The sequence below is a fragment of the Phodopus roborovskii genome, unplaced genomic scaffold (assembly GCF_943737965.1).
Source record: "Phodopus roborovskii unplaced genomic scaffold, PHOROB, whole genome shotgun sequence".
Taxonomy (NCBI): Eukaryota; Metazoa; Chordata; class Mammalia; order Rodentia; family Cricetidae; genus Phodopus; species Phodopus roborovskii.
The window spans coordinates 20,209,078-20,231,955 of NW_026126416.1; positions in this window are offsets into that span (position 1 = coordinate 20,209,078).

Here is a 22,878-nt window from a genome sequence, read left to right on the forward strand (position 1 = left end):
AATATCCTTGGGACAGAAAGTAAGCAAATCAAAATAGTTTCAGGAAGCCATTAAAACTAACCTGATTCACACAACCACACCACCACCATCACCCAACTCAACCCCCCCACCTCCTGCAAGAGTAAACAGTAAAGGTTACAGAAGCCCTCTCAGGCAAGACAAGCTACCAAGTCTTGACTAGCTGCCTGGAAGAGATTCAAGACAACTGAGCTGCCTGGAAAGGACACTCTCCAACTTGTTGAGCTGTCTGTAACCATTCGATAAGCCTCAGGTTCCCAGATTTGCAAGTTGTCACTCCTGCTGGGGTGGGCTTTCATAATGTTGTTGTCTTTGAAGCTTTTCTGCTCCTGTAAGTAACCCTCACCAATATTTCTATAGGTAATCCCAATAACACTCATTGGTTCACCAAGTTTTCTAATACTATGTTCTATTTCCCCTTTCTTACATGATCCCCTCCTGCTCCCTGGTCTCTTATTAACTACCTGGCCTCTGTGGTTATTCTGATTGAAGCACATATATCTAAAGATTAAATCTAATACTCATATATATGAAAAATATGCAATAATTGTGTTTTTGTGTTTGGCTTACCTCACTCAGATTGATTGCTTCTAATTCTCTCCGTTTATGTACAAACTTCATATGTTCATTTTTCTTAACAGTTGAATAATAATCTTTTCTATTATATTTTTAGTAATTAGTCAATAGACTTCTAGGCTGTTACAAATTTCTGGAAATTTTGAATAGAGCAGCAATAAACATGAATGAGCAAGTATACATGAGAGACCCAGGCCCCAGACAATCCCTGATCCTTAGCCACCTATATTATTCCTGAATGGCTGAGCCCTAAGCATTAACCTGAGCCAATGAAAGAGACATTTTATCCCTAAACTTAGCACCAGAGAAAAACACCTGAACTCTGAAATTAATGCCAAAAGAACACGCTTTGCCCCTAGAACTGGAAACTGTAAAAGAAATTCACCCAGGCCCTAAAATTGGGGCCTAAAAGCTAAAAAGAACCATAGGAAGAAACAAAGTTTGGCCCTGAATCTGACACAAAACTAGCCAATTCCTGAGCAGGGAAAACTGACCAATCCCTGAGTAGTAAAGTAGTAACCTCCAGCCTAGGGGTGTGAACTTTCTGCCCCAAGGAAATATGGAAGTAGTGACCTCTAGACTAGAGGCACAACCCTTTTCAGATCTCAGCTTAGAAAAGTAGTGCCCTCTAGTCTGGGGGATACAACTCCCCATAGATCTTAAGCCTAGAGAAGTAGTAACTCCTGGACTAGAAACATCCCCCCTCCCCCACTATAGCAGGAGGCTATCTCTTCCAGCCAGAAGGGCATGACTTGCTCCTGACCTCTCTCTGATACCAGTCCATGGAAGGGCCAATCAGAAATGAATAAACAACTACAGGCATACCTGTGCTGAGACAAAAATGTTGCAATTCCCCCTAGAACAAGGGCAGCCAATCATCTCAGTCCAGGTTTGAGCCAATCGAAAGCTGTACCTGTGCAGTTTTGGAGAGGTTGAACCAATCACAAGTATGTAGCTAGGCCGGTTTGAAGTTCCCCAAGCCCCGCCTACTGCCTGGCTACTATATAAAACCTCTTCCTTCACTGATCTGGGGCTTTCCTGCTCTGTTCCTGTCACTGCTGCCAGTGTGTCATAGTTGCTGCTGTTGTTGCTGCTGCTACTGCATTGGACAGAGGGACCTGAGTTAATTAAAAAATAAAGACCTTTTGTTTCTGCATCAGAGTTGGTTTCATGGTAATTCATGTTCTGGATTTTGGACTTAACATACCTGTACTTAGATTTTGAATTCTTTGGTTATATGCCCCAGAGAAGTATAGTTTGTTCCTTATGACAGATATACTTTTTGGCTTCTCTAGGCTAATTTCTATAGAGACTATACCAGTTTGCACTCCTTCTGGTTCTCATGTGTTAATTTTGCATCCTACTTGGCTAAAAGTGTTTATCAGCTGTAGAAATTTCCTGGTAGAATCTTCAAGGTCTTTTTTGTACAAAATCATATCATCATCAAATAAGGCTATTTTGACTGCTTCCTTTCCTATTCGTGTCTCCTTGACATGGATTATCTTCATTTGTCTTACTCAGTTAAGACTCAAAAACTATATTGAGTAAGTATGGAAGGACAGGACTTCCTTGTTTTGTCCCTGATTTTAGTTTTGATTTGAGTTTTCTCTGTTTGATTTTGGTTATGAACTTATTATAATTACCTTCATTATATTGAGGTATGTTCCTAGAATCCCTTGTCTCCCCAGGACATTTATTATAAAGGGATATCAGATCAATTGCCTTGCCGCATCTAATGAAACAATCATATGGTCTTTCCCTTGAAATCTATTTTTGTAGTAGATTTTACAATTATTGATTTATATATATGGAACCATGCCTGCATCTCTGGGATGAAGTCAGCTTAATAATCTTGTTGGTGCATTCTTGAATTTGATTTGCAAGAATTTTTGCATAATTTTCCCTTTCCCTCTCTTTGTGTTGGGTCTTGGTGTGGTTTTGTGTCAGGTAATGCATAAAAAGATTTAGGAAATTAGGAAATGTTACTTCAGTGATTTTTTTTTCTTCAGAATAATTTGAGGAATATTCATATTAGTTATTCCCTGAAGGTCTGGTAGAATTCTGTTCTGAATCTAACTGATCCTAATTACTATGTTTTAAAAGTTGAGAATAAAATCCTCTCCCTTATGTTCTGTGTGTATGTATGCACATGTGTGTGTTTTCATTTTACAGGAACCTGAGTGTGTGTGTGTGTGTGTGTGTGTGTGTGTGTGTTGTGTGTGTGTGTTTGTGTGTGCGTGTGTGTACATGTAGGGAGTCCAGGGACAATCTCAAATGGTATTCTTTGGGTACAGACTGTTTGGTTTTGCTTTGCTTTGCTTTGCTTTTTCCTGGTGTGGCATTTCTCACTGACTTGAGTCTTAACAGCCAGTCTAGACTTCACCAAAAGTGCCTGGCTTTTTTACTTGGCTTCAAGAGATTGAACCCAGGTCCTGTGTTACATATGTTACTACTGAGCCCCCTAGTTGTCTTTCTATAGTACTTCAGGTCAGGATATTTTATTTTTTGAGGCTGCTGTGGAGAAAGAAAAGGTTGGCCTCTGATGTTGCCCATGCTAACTGTATTTCTAAGGGAATGTTGATGACTATCAAATGGCAACCGATTTTCTACTTCTCCTACTAGTATCCATTAATTTTCATACATCAAAATTAAAGCTTTTAATTTCTAAATTGTTTCATTTTCTTTTGAGCAATTGCATTTGCACCAAAGATGGTAACATAAAAATATTTTTCTTAATATATATGATCCATTGTTCCACATACTATTCAGTTTGAAATGTAATATTTTTATACCTGATTTTCAGATACTATATTCTTATGATCTTAAATCTGGCCTGTCCTTGGGTTCCTGATGCTTAAATTGTATTAAGTATTTGTTGGAAGTGAGTTTCCATTGGTTTATCTGTATTTTCCCCTTGTAAATTGAAGGATTAATTTCTGAACTCTTCTCAAACACCTTCCAACTAATCAAATTTTCAAAACATATATAAAGATTTTGTGATTCAATGTTCTCCAAGTTATTTTTTATGTATATACTTGATCCCAATTAGTAAATATGTAAATAGATAAATATATATCAATGTTCACATGTCCAACTTACCATGAGTCTGTTGCACTAGAAATAATTCATTTCCCTTGTATTAAAAATTGTGTAATTTTTGGAATTAAGTGGAAAACCACACAAGTCAACTATAAATATGCTAAAAATTTGAAGTAACGTATGCAGGCACAATCACTCGAAGTTAGCATTGGCTCTTAAAACAAAAATAACTTGTTTTAAGAGTTGAATAAAAAAGCTAAATCATTGTCATTTCTTTCTTTCATATTCTAATGTGGCCACTTAGCTTGTAAGAACAGACTTTTGAGAGACAAGTCCTTGTAAAGAACACTAGAATCTTTCATCAAATGGCAGGCAACCATGACCAAAACTTAAAAGGGGAACAGGGATGGGGCAATGAACTTTATCTGAGCCAGTGGTAAGATTTCAAGTGAGGAAACAAGACCACCCACAACCTTGCTGTATCAAAGCAGAGCTAGCCAAATATGCAAATACCAATATCACCAGGCAAGGGCATCTCTAAACTGTCCTGTTGAGTAGCAGGTCCTTGGGGATTCTTATCTAAGTCAGGGAAAGAGAGGTAGGCACATGTTCATTTTCATTTAAATGCAGTCATTTTTTCCTATTGAGTCCACTATGGTGACAGAGAAGGGCATCCATCTAAGATGTCTTTCCCAGGAGCCAAACTGTTCTAAGTGAATAATCACCTTCTATTTGATTTCCTTTTGCTTTTAAAGATTGGTGGAGAGATAATACTACACCAAAGTCTTCCCTCAGAAAACCAGCTAAAGAGATGGCCTACATGTACATGTGCATGCATACTGCTTAAGGTGACAGGGTGGCCAGAGCAGCTGACAGACCAGGAAATGAGTCACTGCTCTTGTTGGTTTCCGTTCTGTCAACAGAGGAAAAACACCCAATGATAACTTAAACAAATATCAATAAATCACCTGTTATCCTTGTCTATTCCCCTAGTTTCTGACCATCTCCATCTTCCCCACCCATTTTAATCAAATGATTCAAATGGTGGAAACCACAAGTGAAGACAAATATGAAGTCATTTCAGTGTCATTGTGCACTGGGATAAAGACACTACCGGTGGAAGCTTTCTGGCATCCCAGAAATAAATAAGTTTGGAGACAGACTGTTTTTGTCAATAATTATGCAAATTAAATTCTTATACTCCAACACAGCACATATTTTTAAAAAGAAATTTGGGAGAAAATAATAAGATATATTTATACACAATTAATCCTCTGCTAGAAGGACATACACTTTAGTTAAATGATGCCTTTGAGTTTTTATGTGTCTAACCACTCTACAACATCAGGAATCCTTTGTGACATAAGACTCTGAAAGTATTAGAATATCTAGTCTTAATATATCATAGTCAAAATACTCTTCTATCAAAGAAAAGTAATCCAGACACTAACACTGCATCTTTCCAGGCAATATGCACATTTACTCTTGAATGTCCATGACATACGCTGAGTTCAAAGGTTTCAGACTTCACTGTCTCACCATTGGATTCACCACTCGAATGCTATTTTTACCTCCTTGAGTTTCCTGGATGAGAAATTCTTACGGTCTTCAGTTAGTCATGCCCCACAGTCCCCTAATCCTCCAAGATTGGAATAATGACAGAGATTGACATCATGATGAGTTTCTGAGGCCAGGATCTTGTTTTTATCAATGAGGACATAGTCACTGTTGCATGACTCATCCTAAACTACCTCTTCCCTTTGATGGCAGAGTTAGAAGGCAGGGTGGTTGTTTGGGAGTGACTGGCACAGGAAATGGGAAGGTCATGAGTTGTTTTGAAATGATCATGTAGACTTCATTTTCTGTGTAATGAAAACAGCATTCTATTCCCCTAAATTAATTGCTGAAAATTGAAATTGGCAATTCTCTTACTGCACATAGTAAGGCATCTCTACTTTCAATGTCTTAGAAAGTCTCAAATTAAATTCGCTGGAAGTCACAAAATGTGGGCACATCTATTCATTTATAAGTCACTCAGAGGTAATGAGTACAGAAAACAAATACTTTTATCACCCAGGCTCACTGAGTGAATCTAAAATTGGCAACACACTCCCTCTAGCCCCTCTTTTAATCACTAAATTTCTGTCATACTAATATATCATAGCATAATATTCAGTACTCCATATTTATTTATCCTATAATACTATAGTCTATAGTACATTTCTGTTATTGTATGGTACTTTCTACTCTTTGTTTCTCTTTAAAAGAAGAACATTTGGAAGTTTGAAGGCTTTTCTGACATCTGATTATATATCATTTTATTTAGCTACATGAAAATGTTTAATAAGCATTATAAATTCAGAATCACACTTCAAAGGTCCTGGGATGAAAATTTGCTGAAACAATTGTCAAACCCAAATGTTAAACTCCCACTCAGTCAATTGGGTTTTGTTTGTTTGTTTCTTTGTTTACTTGTATGAAGTCTTTATGATGCAGAGAGTCAAGTAAGCTTCTCTATACTAGAGATTTTGGTAACTATTGCAGCTCTTTAGCCCCCATCAATTCACACCAACTCAGAAAAATAAGTCAGCGGTTTGGCTCATCTATGAAGAGCTGCCCTACAGGCCATGGAATGAGGCCTTAGAACAGATATTTGCAGACTATTGAGTCAGAGCGAGCTAGCATCCACAGACTACATCATCAATAGAGTACAGAATCATCAGAACTATTAAACTTCGGACTACAGAAGAGAAGCACAATTGGGTCAGAATTCACTTGAGAAAAGGAACAACTCTTTACCAAGGTCATTTGTCAGTCCCACACTTACAGCAAATACTGAACAAGTGAATTTATTCGCTCTCTCTTTACCTCCAAGAAAAGAAAACCAACCAACCAACAAACAAACAAACAAAAACAAATCATTAAACTTTAAAATTTTAAGTAACCATAGAAAACCAAGATAACATCTGCTAAAGAACATCCAAAGTGGGACTCGAAGCTGCAGAGCCCATTTCCCAGCATGTTAATGTTCTTATTAAAGCTGCATATTAGTTTGCTATGGAAGCATAATGGCTAAGAAGAGCTGGCACATTCATGGTCCCTGGACTTTCCTTTGTCATCGAAGGCAGCTGTGCTCCCAAGGGAGTGGGAAATTATTGCCCTTGGGAAGAAGCTGAAAGACAACTTCTAAATAAGGTTGGCTATCTGCCCAGCAGCAGAAACAGAGATGTACTGCATTTGAGAGAAAAAAAGCAATGACCACAGTAGGTCTCCCTCTGCTAACAGTCATCAATAGCCAAAGCTCCTCCACTGTAAGCAAGATATCACGGGACCCTCCCTCTACCACAATGGAATTTTGGCTGGTTTGAGCTTGTGTGTCTTGTTCATGCAGTTCACAGTCTCCTGTGAGTCTGTGTGTATAGAGCCCTATATGTAGAGCAAATAAAGTTTGGCTGACGATTCTGTTACCTCTGGCTCTTCTATGATGACACCTGCTGCAGTGGGAAGGAAAATAAGTTTTCTTCATGGACATGGCCTGTGAAAGGTCACCAGTGGTCCAACAGATGGCCCCACATCCATGCACATACAGGCTGTACTTAGGTGGGTTTTAAGAAAAGGCAAAGGAGGGAGACAGAGGGAGGGCGGGAGAAAGACATTAGGAAGAAAAAGAAGATGTGCTTGATCAAAATACATTAAATTCAAGTACAAACTTCTCAATTTAAAAATAATCCATGAAAGAAAAACACCCCTCCCATGATACCCAGAAGGCAAAGTATTCACCCATCCTAAAGGAAAGTCAGTGTGAATACGCATCTCCATCAACCACCATCTCATCCTACTTCCATATCTTCAGAGATAGAGTGCCTGTGCCCACCCTTAGAATGTCACATATATCTATGTCAATCATTCACTATTATTGATAATTCAAACCATCATTTTGAAATATTAATTTTCCATCAAGATAAACTGTTTAAGAAATAAATGAGCAAGGACCCCATAAAGTGAATAAATGAATCAATCCAAATGAAAAGGAACAACCTGGGCTACAGAATAAAATGAGTGCAATTATCCACAGATGAATAACAGTGCAAAGTATAGCAATATATCTGGAAACAAAAACAAGGTCCTGTGTGAGGTTGTGTGCGCGTGTGCATGTGTGTGTGTGTGTGTGTGTGTAAAGTGAAAGCTAGCTAAGAAATACTAAACTAATCATGATAGGGTACCCAGTCATCCTAAAATCATAAAATGGAGTTACATCTCCACTTTGATTCATCTGGCTTAAACACAGTTCTCCTGATTTCCTTATGGACTTCAAATTTATTAATTCTATCCACAGAATTAGGTCACCATCAAAGACCTCCCAAACCAATAATCTATAATTCTAGTTCAATTATAATTCTTGGGCTTCATATTTCTCTTAGATGCAAACCACCCTTAAACTACACAGATGAAAAATAAACTGTTTTGAAACTCTGGAAGGTCACCTAGAGTCTGAAATTTGGGTAAGACCTGTGTACAATCAGCATAGAGGCTCGGACTTTGGATTGTTTATTCACAAGAAATGACCAAGTTGTGTGGCAGAATATAGATTGCAGGTGATGGCATAAGTTTTATCATTCTGTTCTGATACCAAAAAAAAAAAAAAAAAAAAAGACCCTATAGCAAAGAATTATATCTTTTCTGCAGTTATAACAGTCAAGTATATCTTAAGATACTGTCAAAAGTCATAGAACTAATTTTTCTGGCAATAAAGGCTGTTACTGTCTCCATTATCTCTTTTCTTATAGTTTTATGTGTTTGTTAGCTTTCAGGTTAGCTATCATGGTACCATCCCTCTCCCTGTCTATAAAGATGAAAGATATCTTTTTTTTTTTCAAATGGCAAAATAGTAAATCATCTCAGGTTTATTATGAACACTTTTGTTAGTTATATAATGGGATAAAATTGTGTACTGATGATTAAAAGAATTTGTTTTTTATTAGGAATTCTAACATTTCCAGATAAGTATGGTAGTATATACCTGTATACCTATCAAGTGCTTGTGAATTGAAGAGGAAAGGATTGTGAGTTTGAGACCATGTTGGAAGAACTATCTGGGGATGGAAAAATTGCTGCTAGCAAAGTGTTAAGAAGTCTTACAAAAGGATGATGGGTACCTGAAAGAGAGTGAAAATATCTGAATTTCTCTTTTAGGTGTAGGGAAAGAATGAAGAATAAGGAGCTAAGGGAAGGGAAGACACAGTAAATTCAGTGTGAAGTCAGGAAAAACCAAACCAAACCAAACAAACCAAAGAAGCTGAGAATCTAGCAGTTTACCTTCTTTGGAGGAGACAGAGAGAAAGATACCTTTATAATGATTTATAAATAGAGGAAAAATAAAACAGAGAAAAATGACTCATTTTCATTTTCCCTTCTTTGTAGTAGATTAAAATTTCAATAAATGGCTAACTTGGTGATCAGAGACAGAAGGTGTGGATCTAGGAGGGCATCAGGAGAAGTGAGAAGGAAATCGTGTTTCTGCTGCATCCACAATGCTTTGCGAGCCCTAGCCTGTGGACAGCAGGGTAGGGACTCTGCTTGGGAATGGGACTCTGTGAGTCCTTGGATCTTCACCCTGAGTTATGAAGCACTCAGCCTGGAAATTAGTTAAGTGGTGAGCTAAATGTCTTCACAGTACGTGAGGGCATTTGCAAACACACAAAGACAACAGATGCACCTGATTCCTTCCCTTATGCTCTGTCCTGGTGAGTTTTCTCTGCTATGGGAAGTGGTTTATGCATCTTTTCACCCATTGCATTTCCACTGATGCGGCTCCTGAAACTAAAGGCCACTTACATGTTGTCCCTACTTCTTTTCTTGCCACCTGCATGGGTTTTGTTCTTCACCCACTGCTTACCTTACAGTCCTTAAACAGGTTTTACCTGTGTCAGCCATGAAAAAAAAAAATTTGACATATTCATGAGACAGCCCATCTTTTAAGAAAAATTCAAATGGAATGATGATGTGTAAAATCTAGAACTATACACCATGTCAGAATTGGAAAAAAAAATCTTTGTGACAAAAATGATAAACCTCTACCACGTGGAAAAATGAAACCCTCAGTGGCTTGGTTGGATCAGAGCTAGTTCATCTTCCACCTGCACACAACCACACACAATTTTTTTCTGTTCTCCTTGCTCAAGTGTGGAAAGAGGGCTTAATGATTGTGCTTGCAAATTTAACTTTTAACTAGGCTTTTACATTACCTAAAATAAGTTATTGTGAAAAGTTCATTGAAATTTTGAAAGAAAAATCAGATGTTTTGAAAGAAAAATCAGAGTTTATGTTTTTTAAAAGCTCTTGCCCAAGCAAGGGAAGGAAACCACATCCTGAACTTATATGCATACACGCATGCATGCAATCACGCACACACCAACATTGAGCACATAACAAACAATAGCAACAGCCAACAAGGAAAAACACCACCGTTCAACAACTGAATTAAAACCAGTACATAGACTGAGAATCCACTGCCAAACTAGAGTCCCTTCCACACCTTGTTGCTTCAGGCACTAGGAAAGTCAACAAAAAAATCTCGTGGAAGCCCTGAAGAAAAGAGTTTTCAGTCCAGGCAAAAGTATCTGCACTAACGTGATCAAACCTCACAGAAGAGACACTGAGAGATGATCAAGAGCGAACTCTAATAGGTAACTTTCCAGATAAGAGCAGATAGCCAAGGCAGCTGGAGGAAGTGTGTGTTTGAGAACTTTGTCTATCTTGATAGACCAGCAGGGGTCTGCTTCCTAGAAGAGTGGAGAGGATCACTTAAGAAGGCCCTCAGCAGGGCCATTGAGGTGGCATGGTCTGAGAACTCTCCTAGTTGTTGTCTGATAAGAAACACAGAGAAAATAAAGTAATAAATAGCTGCCAGAGTAAAGGACAAAAGAACAGGAAAGAGGGAGGAAATGGAAAGAAAATTTATGTGTGTGCATGTTTATGTGTAACTTGAATGACTTCATTATCAATGAGTAGAGGATCTTAGTTTACTCAAGTTTCTAGTTGAAACGCATGTTCCAAAATAAACTGTTTGAAGCTTTCTCTTATTTGTTCAGATAAACTTATAGTAAAACATGTGAATTAAATGGGGACCTCGTCCTTTTTCTGAAGTCACAGTCCTCCAGATTAGAGCTGAGAAGCCAGTTTGCGTAGATCTTGAGCTTTGCCTGCAAAATTGGCTAACGGGCCTGCAGATGTCTCCGAACAATGGCTCCTTCTGCACGTGCCACAATTCCTTTGAGCTCCAGAAGCCTTAAGAGATAAACTGCTGTTGCTTGTGGAAGCCAGTGGCACTCAGAGTGTGGAAACCTCAGCAAAGTGGCTATCTTCTATCTTCCAAGGCTGATTCTTCACTTCAGGACACCTCATTGTCAGAGAACCCTTCTTCTGGGATCAAAGGCATTCCAGCCTCCAGCACAATAGAGCAAAAGTACCTTCATGGCCACTGATAAAGGGCCTAACTGGCTTCCGTGGTTTTTCCTGGGAAGATCAGCGCCATTCAGAATCAATTGCCAATAAAAACAAATACTTTTACATTAAATTAGTAAAACCATTTTCCATCTGTAAACCTCAAGGACTGAAGAAAACTTTCAGGGGGAATTGGAAAGAGATCAGTCCCAACAGCTCAACATGTATGTTTGCACTTACAGGTGCTTCCAAACTGTTGGGATTTGCTTTTCTTCTTACTGTTTAATCTTTCAATTTAGCAGAAATATTTCCTCCAAGGCAATATCCCAACTGTTCTCTGTACTCTGAATTTAAACATAGCTTTGTGTGAAAATAAGATAATAGTGATGACAGCTGTAATCAAGGCTATCAGAATGCCAAAAATAAAGATGTCTTTCAGAAAATGTGGAGTTGGTACTACTCCATTTTGTGTTGCAGGACAAATACTTTCAAGGTGGAATAGAGTATCTTCACCATCAAAATAATATTTGTGATCATAGGAGAACGGTTTGTATGAGTTGTTCATGGCCGCAGTCTCTCAAATTTTAAACCCCTATCAGTGTGCACTGAGTTGGTCAGCTAAGAACACGCATGTATTCTGAGCGTTCTTGTTTAGGAAACCATAAAAGGTGCTGGGATGTCTTCGTCTTTAATTTCTGGGGGAAATGTTTAAAAGTCCAGATTCTTTAATAAAAATACTTCTAGATATTCAATGTTTGGGCAAAAGAAGTAATAGTTTCATAAGCCATGTTTGTTTTCTCATTTTCTTTTTTTACTCTTTGGTTGGGTTATGACTTGAGTGGGTTACAGAACAATTCAACCTTCTTCCAGGCAGATGTAGAGAAAGCAAGGCTGGCTGACAGGCATAGACTAGGGTTCCAACTTGACTCATCCCATTGGTTAGGGGATCTGATACATTAATAGGAATGTATGTAATAGTCTGTTTACAAGAATAAAAAAAAAAATTGTATGGGTTTCCCTTCAATCCAGATAGCTGCATGGATTTTTTTAGACATTTCTTTGATATAGAATAGGATGTTTCCTTTGTAGAGCTTTAGTGTTAACTAACAAGAACATAACTGGGAGGAAAGTATTTTAATTTAGAATAGCTATATCAAGCAAGAGAAGTTATGATAACATTTTCATTTTTAAACAGTGTCTTGAAAGAGAATTTTCTTATTAAAAAGATGTTTGGTTTCTGCTGTTGTTATTGTTTAATGAAAACAGTCATAGTTTTAGGACATCACCTGAGATTTTCAAATGGCCATTCAACTGTTCTGTAAAGTACAAAATACGTGAACAGTATATTTAGGACTTAGGGTGGGTTTTGTTTTGCTTTTCTTCTTCTAAATGACATAGTGGACAGTTTGGATGCAATTGAGGAACACAGGCTTTCTTGGAGAAGCTCAGAATTTAATGCAGGCAGCAAGAAACACGCTTGGTTCTTCTATGCTGTTTTAACTCCATACAGAACGAACGGGTGCAGACACTGGGGCTATGGTTCTCAATCTCACCATAGGCGTCATTTCCTTAAACTGTCTCAGTATAGATTTCATTTTTAAGAAGGAAAACTGAGGCTTTTTTTCCCACTACCCTTGGCTGAGATCTGGATTTAGTAAAACTGACCACTGTTACTCCTTGGTCTAATTAGAACCACCTGAAAGAATTTTGTGTCAAGTGAAGAGAAAGAAAGCTAATATTCTCAAGGACTATAATAGAATTTCCTCCCAAAGCCTGCTTCACATGCTTAGCAAATATCAGAATTTCCAAGCACCTCTCACATATATAAGACTAACTTGCTTTCGATTTAGTACCCGTCAGTTTTGTTTGTCTGTAGTGTATATGTGTGTATGTTTTCAAAGATTTTTAAAAATTTTAATTACATGTTCATGTTTTTGCATGTAGATATGTCCTCATAGGTACAGTGCCTGCAGAGGTCAGAGGCATTGCGTCCCCCAGAGCTGGACTCACAGGCAGTTGTGAGCCACTCAATATGGATACTGGGTCCTCTGGATAAACAGTAAGTGTTATCAATGCCTGAGCCATCTTGCCGTCCATATGTATCCTTTTTTTTTAAAAAAAAAAAAAAGAAGAAGAAGAACATTCATATTCTTGAAGGAAAGAATGGAATATTGAGATCCGATTTGGATTATACAGTATTGCCAACTGGTTATGTCATTTTTTTGATTGAGAATGGCCCAAGGATCACCAAGCTGATAGCCTGTGAAGAAAATAGCCTGCTTCTGTCTACTTCCCCATATTCTTTCCAAATGTACCTTCCATGTTTTCCTAACTGATTTCTCTAGTTACAAACTCACTACCTGTAGTCCCGTTCACAGTAATAAAACATTGGGAGGGTCTGAAAAGGAATTACAAGACCAAGATTGGGGATACAGGGAAAAGGACAGAGGAGGGAAAGGAGGAGGAAATGTGGGGAGGAGGAATAGACTAGATAGAACAAAGTCACAACTTAAAGCATTTTGAAGAGCTGACAATGAAAAAGAGTTCACTCATCAAACTTCCAGAACTTGAGAAAGATTATTTTTTTCTAAGTCCATTGTCTTAATGATTTAGTAAGCACAAATCATAACAGAGTGGTCACCTATTTAACAAAACCTCGCAAAATAAACAGTAGAGAGTCTTATCTCCAAGGAGATTAGAGGCTGAGTTGGGGATAAAAGGGGGATGAACAAACTAGCATTTGGTGGCTTTGTCACCATAGATACCCTGTTTTGAACCTGCCTATAAGCCCTCTTTTCATAAAGAGAGGTCTATTCTTAAAAATGCATGGACAAGAGTTTGTGCTACAAAACTGGGAGATTCACTCTAGGCCTAAACTATATCTAGAAATCATAAAGCATTGATGAAGAATGGGGGGGATTCTACAAGTCCACTGTCCTTAAAGGGGATTTAAAGTGTTATGTTATATAAGCAGCTCCCAACAGATACTAGTGAATTGTAGACACAGCAGTCACCTCAGTTGGGGTAGAACTGTAGAATGAGAGGCGCTATGGTAAATGATTGGAAACTCTGATGCAAACCAAGGATGCCCAGGAGCTCTCCACCCCAATTGTTTCTAGTTCCTTCCCAATTTTTCAAGACACAGAAGCTCTTTTGCTTTGGTACATCATTTAGATTGAGAATCATGAAATTTTCCTCCTTATGAGGCTTGTTCAGGTTTTTATATTTGCCTTCCTACCTTATTACCTCTTATATTGCATGTGAGGTTGGATCAGTGTGCAGCAGAATGAAGCTAATTACAACTTGCAAAGCCTAAATATAGCATAATGACAGAGTGTCATTCAAGAGTAGCACTGAGCTGAGAAACCTTTTGGTGAGCTAAAACAGAGGTTACTGAACTACATGGAGATAGCCCCAGGACTAGCTGACTTCAGAACTTTTGAGTTACCCAAAAGCTCAAAGTGGAGCACTTACCAATAGGCTTGGCATGGAGGAAAGTCAGTCTTTTGTCTGCCTTGCTTGTTTTGTGCTGTCCCCTTATTTTAGACAGTAAACTGTCTAAATCAGCAATCAGCTGATATTGGCTAGAGAGAGCTAGCATTTATTTATGAATGCAAAATTTTAGATTGAAATAGAACACTGGCAAAATTAAGATACCAAAAAAAGGAGTATTCCCAGAATGACAGGTAGAGTCATGCTATAATTGGCACAAGGTAATGATTTGATCAACAAATAATTTGTCATTAGTTCAGATTGTTGGTCTTATATGACTACTTTTATTCATTTGTTTTAGCACTTCTTCATCTACTTTCCCCTCTACTTCTGTGAATGTATACGTAGAAGTTGTTTCTAATACACATACACACATCTCTGGCATAGGAATTTGTATGACACCAATGCACACACAATTGGTGGTTCTGATCTTTGTATAGCCTTTGTGTCAAAGTCACAAACAGTCATTCTACCTCTAACTCATGCTGGCCCTAGTAGTCTCATTTAATTGAAGACAGTGTCACAATAGATAAAGGGTCTCATTCAGTTGAGGCTATCCATTAATTGAATATTCTGATTTTCCTACATTTCCCTGTATATTCATTCTCTTTGCTTCTACTTTGAGCTTCCTGCCCATGCTTTGTATTAATGTTTGATCCTAGGGTTTAGTAAGCACCTTTCAAAGTCCGAGTAATCAGGGCATATATATGTATGTACAGTAGTATAATCAGAGTTCCACTATCTACCCCAGAGATGAAGCAGATATTTAGCCTTTGAACCCAAAGCAAAGTTACTCCTATTTTGACAACTATGCTGCCTTCCTTTGTGGCAGGGCCATAAGAGGTCTGGCCTGGCACTAACCATACTCCCCTAAATTTTCATGAGTAGTCTATTCTCCATTTGAAAAAGCTGCCTCGTTTACTGACATCTGGACAGTGGCACACTATCTCCTCTTACTTATCCTCCTGTCTAAGTCCTCAACTCCTACCTTGGTTCTATACCTGGTACTTCCCTATGAGACAAAGAGAAACAATCAATAGGTATAGAGACATAATGAGTGAAAGTGATGCCTCTGCAATAAATCTGAAGATGAAATTCTTAAGCCTAGTATGGTAAGACACCCAGCTCTTTTTTTTTTTATCATGCATGCTAAAAACTGATGTTATCTTTTCTGAGGTTTAGGCTTCTGATTTAGCTTTGCACGGTCTATTTATTTTGACAATTTTGCAACATATAAAACCAAACAAACACTTACAGACCTTTATGCTGTGTGGCCCTGTCAATGTGTGAAATACAACTTTTCTGACAGCTATGAAATTGCCTCATGATGAAAATGGGGGACCTATAATTTAGTTTATATTTTTCACATTTACAATAGCATGATAGATAGAGTTGACATCATCTGAGTAGCAGCTCTCAATATTATGTCTGGGCTTATAAACTTCAAGTTTGTGTTTGAATATGTTAATGTAAACAAGTTCCTTTCATTCTAGTCTCATATTTATAACACAAGAACAGAGTGTGTGAATTCAGGAATCTTTGGAAAGATGTGTGTTATTAGGAGAAGTTCAACAGAATGCTCCAAATGAAACATTTCTTAGAGACTTTACTTTCTTCTGAACAATTTTATTACAGATGAAAAGGGTGTTCAATTTTCTATAATTGATCTGAGTGTGGGAAATTTTACCAAACTCTAAGTAAAATGACCATGTCATGAGAGAAAAAGCAAAGGGGAATTTAATGGTTATTAATTCCATATAGTTATCTCCCACATTTTAAAGTGAGCACAGACAGCTCCAGATGAGTTCATGGGATCTTTGACTGGCATCTATGACCTTTCCAAAGCCTTTTCCATACAGTCTTGCATATCCATTATTTTTGCTTGGGTTTTTTTTTCTTGAGCTTTAATATGAAATGATTAAAGATTGCCAATTGCTACAATTCTGCCACATGTTTCAATATATTTCCACCTGTTGGACAAAAATGCTCCATGATAGAAACAATTAGATGTGTCATTTACAAATACCAGATGCCGGTTTTTAGATAAATAGCTGATGACCTTCTTTGTGGTCCTCAAGATGCTAAGTAACATTGATAGAACATGGAATTTGATTCTTCTGTTAAGTTCAGGTAGACTTCCTCTCACAGAGAGGACAAAGAAGAGATAGCATTTCTACGATCACAAAGCAAGGATGTCGCAAATGCAAATGCCTACACAGATGGGATGAGCACTTTCTGAGCAGTCACTAGGCCCTGGGTTATAGCCCCAGTTTCACCCAAACTCAGAAGCCAGCACAGCTTAGCATGTGTGAGCCTATGTCTTACTCCAGCTAACGCTCCCAATGCAGAGCCATGAAAGTCATAGACCTCCACTTGCCCTTGCTTAAATAGTTAGGCAGATATTGAAGGTATCTTATTGTCTTAACTTTATTTTAGTGAAATACAAACTCCAGGAAAGAAAAACAAAACAAACTGGTAGTAATTGTGCATGGTTTAAAGCCTTGTTCACCTCTGACTGACCCAAAGAATTGTGTTAAAAAGAAGAGTGGGTTGACAGAGAAATCACATACTTCTAAATGAGAGTTTTCAACTAGATAGCATTTCTCTTTATAGGGGCTATTTCACCATGTCTGGAGATACTTTTGTTTTAAGAGTTTGGGCTTAGAAAAATAAAGTGTTGTGCTGTGGGTTGAGGTTCATTCAATATTGTCTTCTAATGGGGACAGGAGCCCCAAATATAGAATTAACCTATCCTCCAAAGTCAACAGCATCAAGGCTCGGCATTGCTTTGAAATTAGTCTTCTCTCTCTATTTTTTTGTCTCCTTTGAGAAATAATGGAAAGTAATGGTTCTGAGCCTTGAGGCAAAGTCACACTGAATGTCAAGGGTAGCTCCCTATCTCCATAGTAACACCTATCTTCATGTGGAAAACATATTGACCATTTGCAAAGGACACAAGTAGGTTCAAATGCCTGCCACAATTCTAGGTACTGAGAACTTACCTTTGAGTCTGGATTATCCAATCCTTTCTTAAATATTTGTGGACATTCTAACACTTTGACATAAAAACACAGTCACCTTTTAAATGAATGTAGGAAGCATCCATTACTCAGAATAATCTTTATTGTCAAGAAGCATAGTATAGTTAATGAGAAAACTGATCATATGATATGATCCTCATATCATAGGCAAAAGGAATTGAGAAGCATCACATAAATTGACCATCAGAGCTTCTTAAAGTTCAAAACACATTACAATAAGCTGTGGGTTTTTTAAAAGTCCAATTTAGCAGGTTGGAGGCAGAGGCTGAGATCTGCATTTCTAACAAGTTTGCAAGGGCATCTTTGCAAACATGTTTTGAGGAACCCTTGAGGGAGATAGCAGTATCTAATCTATGCTGTGTACTTAAAGAACAGAAAACTAATAGGGCAGTGGCAAGTGGTCTTTGGAATACACACAGAATCTATACCAGTAGCCATTCACCTCTTAGAATGGCTGAATATAAACAAGTACTATGTTCCTCTGGGAAATAAAGTTCAACTTTCCAGATGTGTACTGAATAGGAAAGCAGGCTCAAGACTGTGTAACAGGGGCAAAGATGAAAAGGGAAAAGGGAAGATATCAAATCCAAACTCTTGCAGCTACAGCCTGATCATGTACTTAGGACACACTGGAGTCCAGAAAAAATAGGGCCAGTACTGCTGTGTGCTCTCTATCCAGTGTTGTCTGGAGCTGGTTAGATATGGTGATGCTTGGCGAGTTTTTGAGCCATGGGACAGAATACTTTAAGTTCCAGACAAGGGGAAGCTGATAGCTCCATAATGGAAGCTGAGGCTTCTCAGGGCCCTAAGCTTTACAGGGAAGGATTAGTGTGTGTGTGTGTGTGTGTGTGTGTGTGTGTGTGTGTGTGTGTGTGCATGTGTGTGTGTGTAGGGGGGGTGATGTTTAGGGCAGTGGATTAGTGTGCTTAATAAAGGCCAGGAAGGCCAGAGGTTGACTTCTTTTGCCTACATGTGCATGTGTACCTGCATGATAGAAGAGGGAGTCAGACAGCGTTATAGATGGTTGTGAGCCACTGTGTGGTTGCCGTGAATTGAATCAGAACCTTTGGAAGATCAGCCAGTCCTCTTAATCTCTGAGTCATCTCTCAGGCCAAAGAGGTTGGCTTCTTAACATGATTGGGATCTTAATGCTTCGAAGGGAAGTTATAGAAAAAACAGAAAGGTAATTGTTTTCTGTAACCAACTGTATTAAGTACACTGTTTCCTGCTTAGATTCTAAGATATAGGTCCATGGACTGTCTTCAGTTATCAGGACCACACAACACAGGCAACACACACACACACACACACACACACACACACACACACACACTTGTGAAAATAGAACACGTAGGTGTACCTAAACTTTTGATATAGTGACACCTTATCTACACATTTTGCATGCTCAATGACTGTGTGATCATCCCAGCAAAATGGCTCTAGAGGCAAAAGTGTTTGCCACCCAAGTCTGATGGTCTGAGTTTGGCTCAATGGTTGAAGGAGAGAACCAACTTCCCAAACTTATCTTCTCACCTACATAAACACACACATGTACTTACAAAAACAAATTATGAAAAGAGTCATAATGTTTTAAGTTTATAACACCTTGTTAGATCACATACATAACACTTTTGGACCTGATATAAGCCACAGACTGTGAGTCGGACTTTTCTACAGGGTGTCATAATGGGTCTGCATATGTTCCACCTGTCTTTTTCCTGTGTGTAGCTTGCATTTATATTTAAGAACAACTGACTGGCCAAAGTTGCCTGGCCCTACCTCTTAAAGAACTCCAATTCCCTGTGCAAATGCCAGTGTCCAGATTCTGTGTATGGCTCAGAAATTGTACAGACACTAAGCATGTTTGAGCACTTTCAGAACACACTAACCAAATGCTTCTCCAAACTGAGATCCTATGATGTGTTTTGTTGAATAAGGTTAAAGTGGAAATGCAAATGCAATATGGATGGGAAGGATTAATGAAAATTACAGTAGGGACATTGCCATGTCCTTATCTTCTATCCTTAAGCTCTGTTTGTCAGTCTACAGAGGCACATGCATTTTATTCTTATTTTTCTTTATCTATATGACAATCTTGTTTTACATGTCACTCAAATCACATTAAAAATGTGTTTTGTTGGCAACTTGACTTGAAAGTGATGTTTAAGTATAAAATTCTGAATATTTCTCATTTTATCCTGCAAATGTGAACAGTGGTTTCTCTAAAGTACTGACAATTAGAAAAGTCATCCTGGTCATGCTGTGAGCCCAATTCTTAGACGCTAGGGAAGATCTGTCCTAATATGAAATATGCCACACATGGAATGAATTTCCCATTGGAGACAATATTTCTTTCTTATATAAATGTTTCATTTGCCATTAATGTAAATGGAAGTTCATGAAGGATGGCTAAACAAAGGAGCCCCTTTTAACTCTATGAAACCAAGAGAATTTGACTCCCAATCACCCTTAGCTGCAGAGGCTATAACTCTGGGACACAAACAAGAGTTATAAGGCTATCCACTTCCCCAAGCAACACAAAAACAGAATGTCATTCATTCTCTAGCCACGTACCAAAGCAAAGAGCATCAGCTTGTACATACAAACTTTGGGGATAGGGACACAGACAAAGGAAAAGATTATGATGAAAAGTGAATTCTTATAAAAATGTTTCTTACTTTTGGCCATAAAACAACCATTCTTTAATCATATATCCATACCAACTGGGAAAATGTGGTTGTGTTCACACTCAGCAAGTGGAAGGTATTTTGCTAATTCAGTCAAATTTAACAAGATAAATTGGCTAAATGGGATAAGTTGAGTTCTTCATTTTATAAATTGAAAAATCTAGCTGGCAACATATGTATGAAGGTAGACAACAGCCACATATAGTATTTTAAAATTTAACTTTAACAACCTGTTTTGAGATCATGGGAACTCATGTTTAAAGATATTATTTAAACTTTGGAGATCATAAAGCCATTTCTCTGGGTCTGGTCAACAGATATCCCAAGGCAATATACTTAAAAATAGCTCATGAATGAATCATAATGACTTTCCCTGTTTCCCAAGAGAAACTGACTCTACAGGTATGCCTGCAACACTTCAACTGACTTCCAATTTTGCACTTAGAAAAACTGGGTGAAATGGCTATTCTTGGTCATCAACCTGACTATATTTAGGAATTAACTAAAACCTAAAACCCAAGCTGGGTACATCTGTGAGGGATTTTTTTTCTTAAGTAATTTGAACTGGGAAGACTCACTTTTAATCCCGGTCTTCTGAGGTGGGAAGATCTACCTTTAATTTGGACTACACCTTCAGGGGGAAACCTATATAAAGGACATGGAAAAAGGAAGTTTTCTGTCTCATCCTGCTTGCCCTCACTCTTTCTGGCAACTTCATTCCTTTACTGGTATTAGAGCTTACTTCATCGGGATTCCAGCATATATTGAAAACCAACTGAGAAATCCAGCTTCCTGGACTGAACAACTACTATATTCTTGAACTTTCCATTAGTAGACCACCATTGTTGGACTAGCTGGAGCATACCCTATAAGACTCTCTAATAAATCCCATATACGTGTGTGTGTGTGTGTGTGTGTGTGTGTGTGTGTGTGTTTATCAGTTCTATCAGTTGTTACTCTAGAGTTCCAAAACTAATATACCAGGTATTATTAAAATAGTAAACTTTCAAAAAGGTTGCAATAAAAAATATACCTATAGTGAATTTCTGGCTTTCACCTAGGGTTATAACAGGTTGCAATATTACTAACTTGACCCTCCTTGCTTTCCCTATAGAGAAATGCAGACAGGAACATGGGCATAGAGATCAATACGGGCACATATACCACAAGTTTGTTCTTATGGCTTTATTAACTGAACCACTTGGGAATAAGTTGCCTCCATCAAAGCATTTGACATTTAATCCATAGTATAAGAACAAAGATACTTTCTGAAATAATCATGATACGGCGATCAAACAAGAAATTTATTACTGTTACGATATAATGTATGGTCAAATTCAAGATATTTTTTTAATATCCATTTATTTATTTCCAGGTTCTGGCTATTATAAATAATGCTTCTATGAGCATAGCTGAGCAAGTGTCCTTGTGGTGTGATCCAACATATACTTATCTGTGTTGTATAACTAGTCTTCTTCCTCTCCCTTGTTCTGTATCAATCCCTTCTTTTCGTCTTTCATCAGATTATTACTGAGGAATATAAGGCAGTCGTTTTGTAGAGAGGCTTGATGTGTGGGCTCCTCTTCTAGGAGGATTATAGGTATTATTGTTTTTAAGACTATATCACTGTTTTTTGTATAATGCATTTCCAAAGCATTGTATATTTACATTGAATATTACATATCAAAGAAATTATGCATTCTTCACTATGAGTTTTAAATGGTGTGTTTTGTTCTTTCATTCTTAATTCTGGTCATGCCCCTCTTCCATTCAGTTAAATTATAATAAATAATTTGAATTTCCAAATGATCCTCTGTGGAGGGCAAAAAATGTCTGTAATTGGACAACTTGATACATAGGTATAGATACAGTCTGATTGTATAACCATTTCTTATTAATTATAATATGAAAACTAATCCTATAAATATCTGCTTCTTATAGCTGCTCTGTGTGACCTTGCCTTCTCACTCCAGTTTCTATCTGTGAAAACAAGTATTTTCTCATTTCAATACATCTCAGTGTGTCACCTGTTTTCCTTGTAACTTACTGACCTAAATACGTCTTTATAATTAACATTTCAATCCTGCTTTTTGACAGGCTATTTAATGCAGAAGTTTTCCAAATTATCCAGTGACCAGATTTTATGTCTGGATTTTATCATCTGCTGTGGAAGCAAAGTATTGGAGAAATTGTCATTAACATTTAAATGAGGAAAGAATAGAGAAAAGCAGAGACATTGGCTATCTGGGAGGGTGTTTTTGAGTTTAAATTCCCTTCCAATAACTGCACTGATAGAGAGAAGATGACCTGATAAACTTCAGAGATCTCAAGAAATCCAGACTGTGGGGGAACCCCTTCTTTGCTCTGGCGTCATTGATAATGGCTTTTGTCTCTACTTACTAGATACATACATCCTCCCCGCATATCTTCAGACACTTCCAGTCAGTCTAAAACAATTCCAAGTGTTGTAATTATTTACAGGTCTAAAGAAAATGATTTTCTGAAACAGGTACAAGTTTCTTTTTCTGAATACACAGTCTGTTTGGCTTGAAATTCCAGTTGAGAAACTCTTAGTGCGTTTC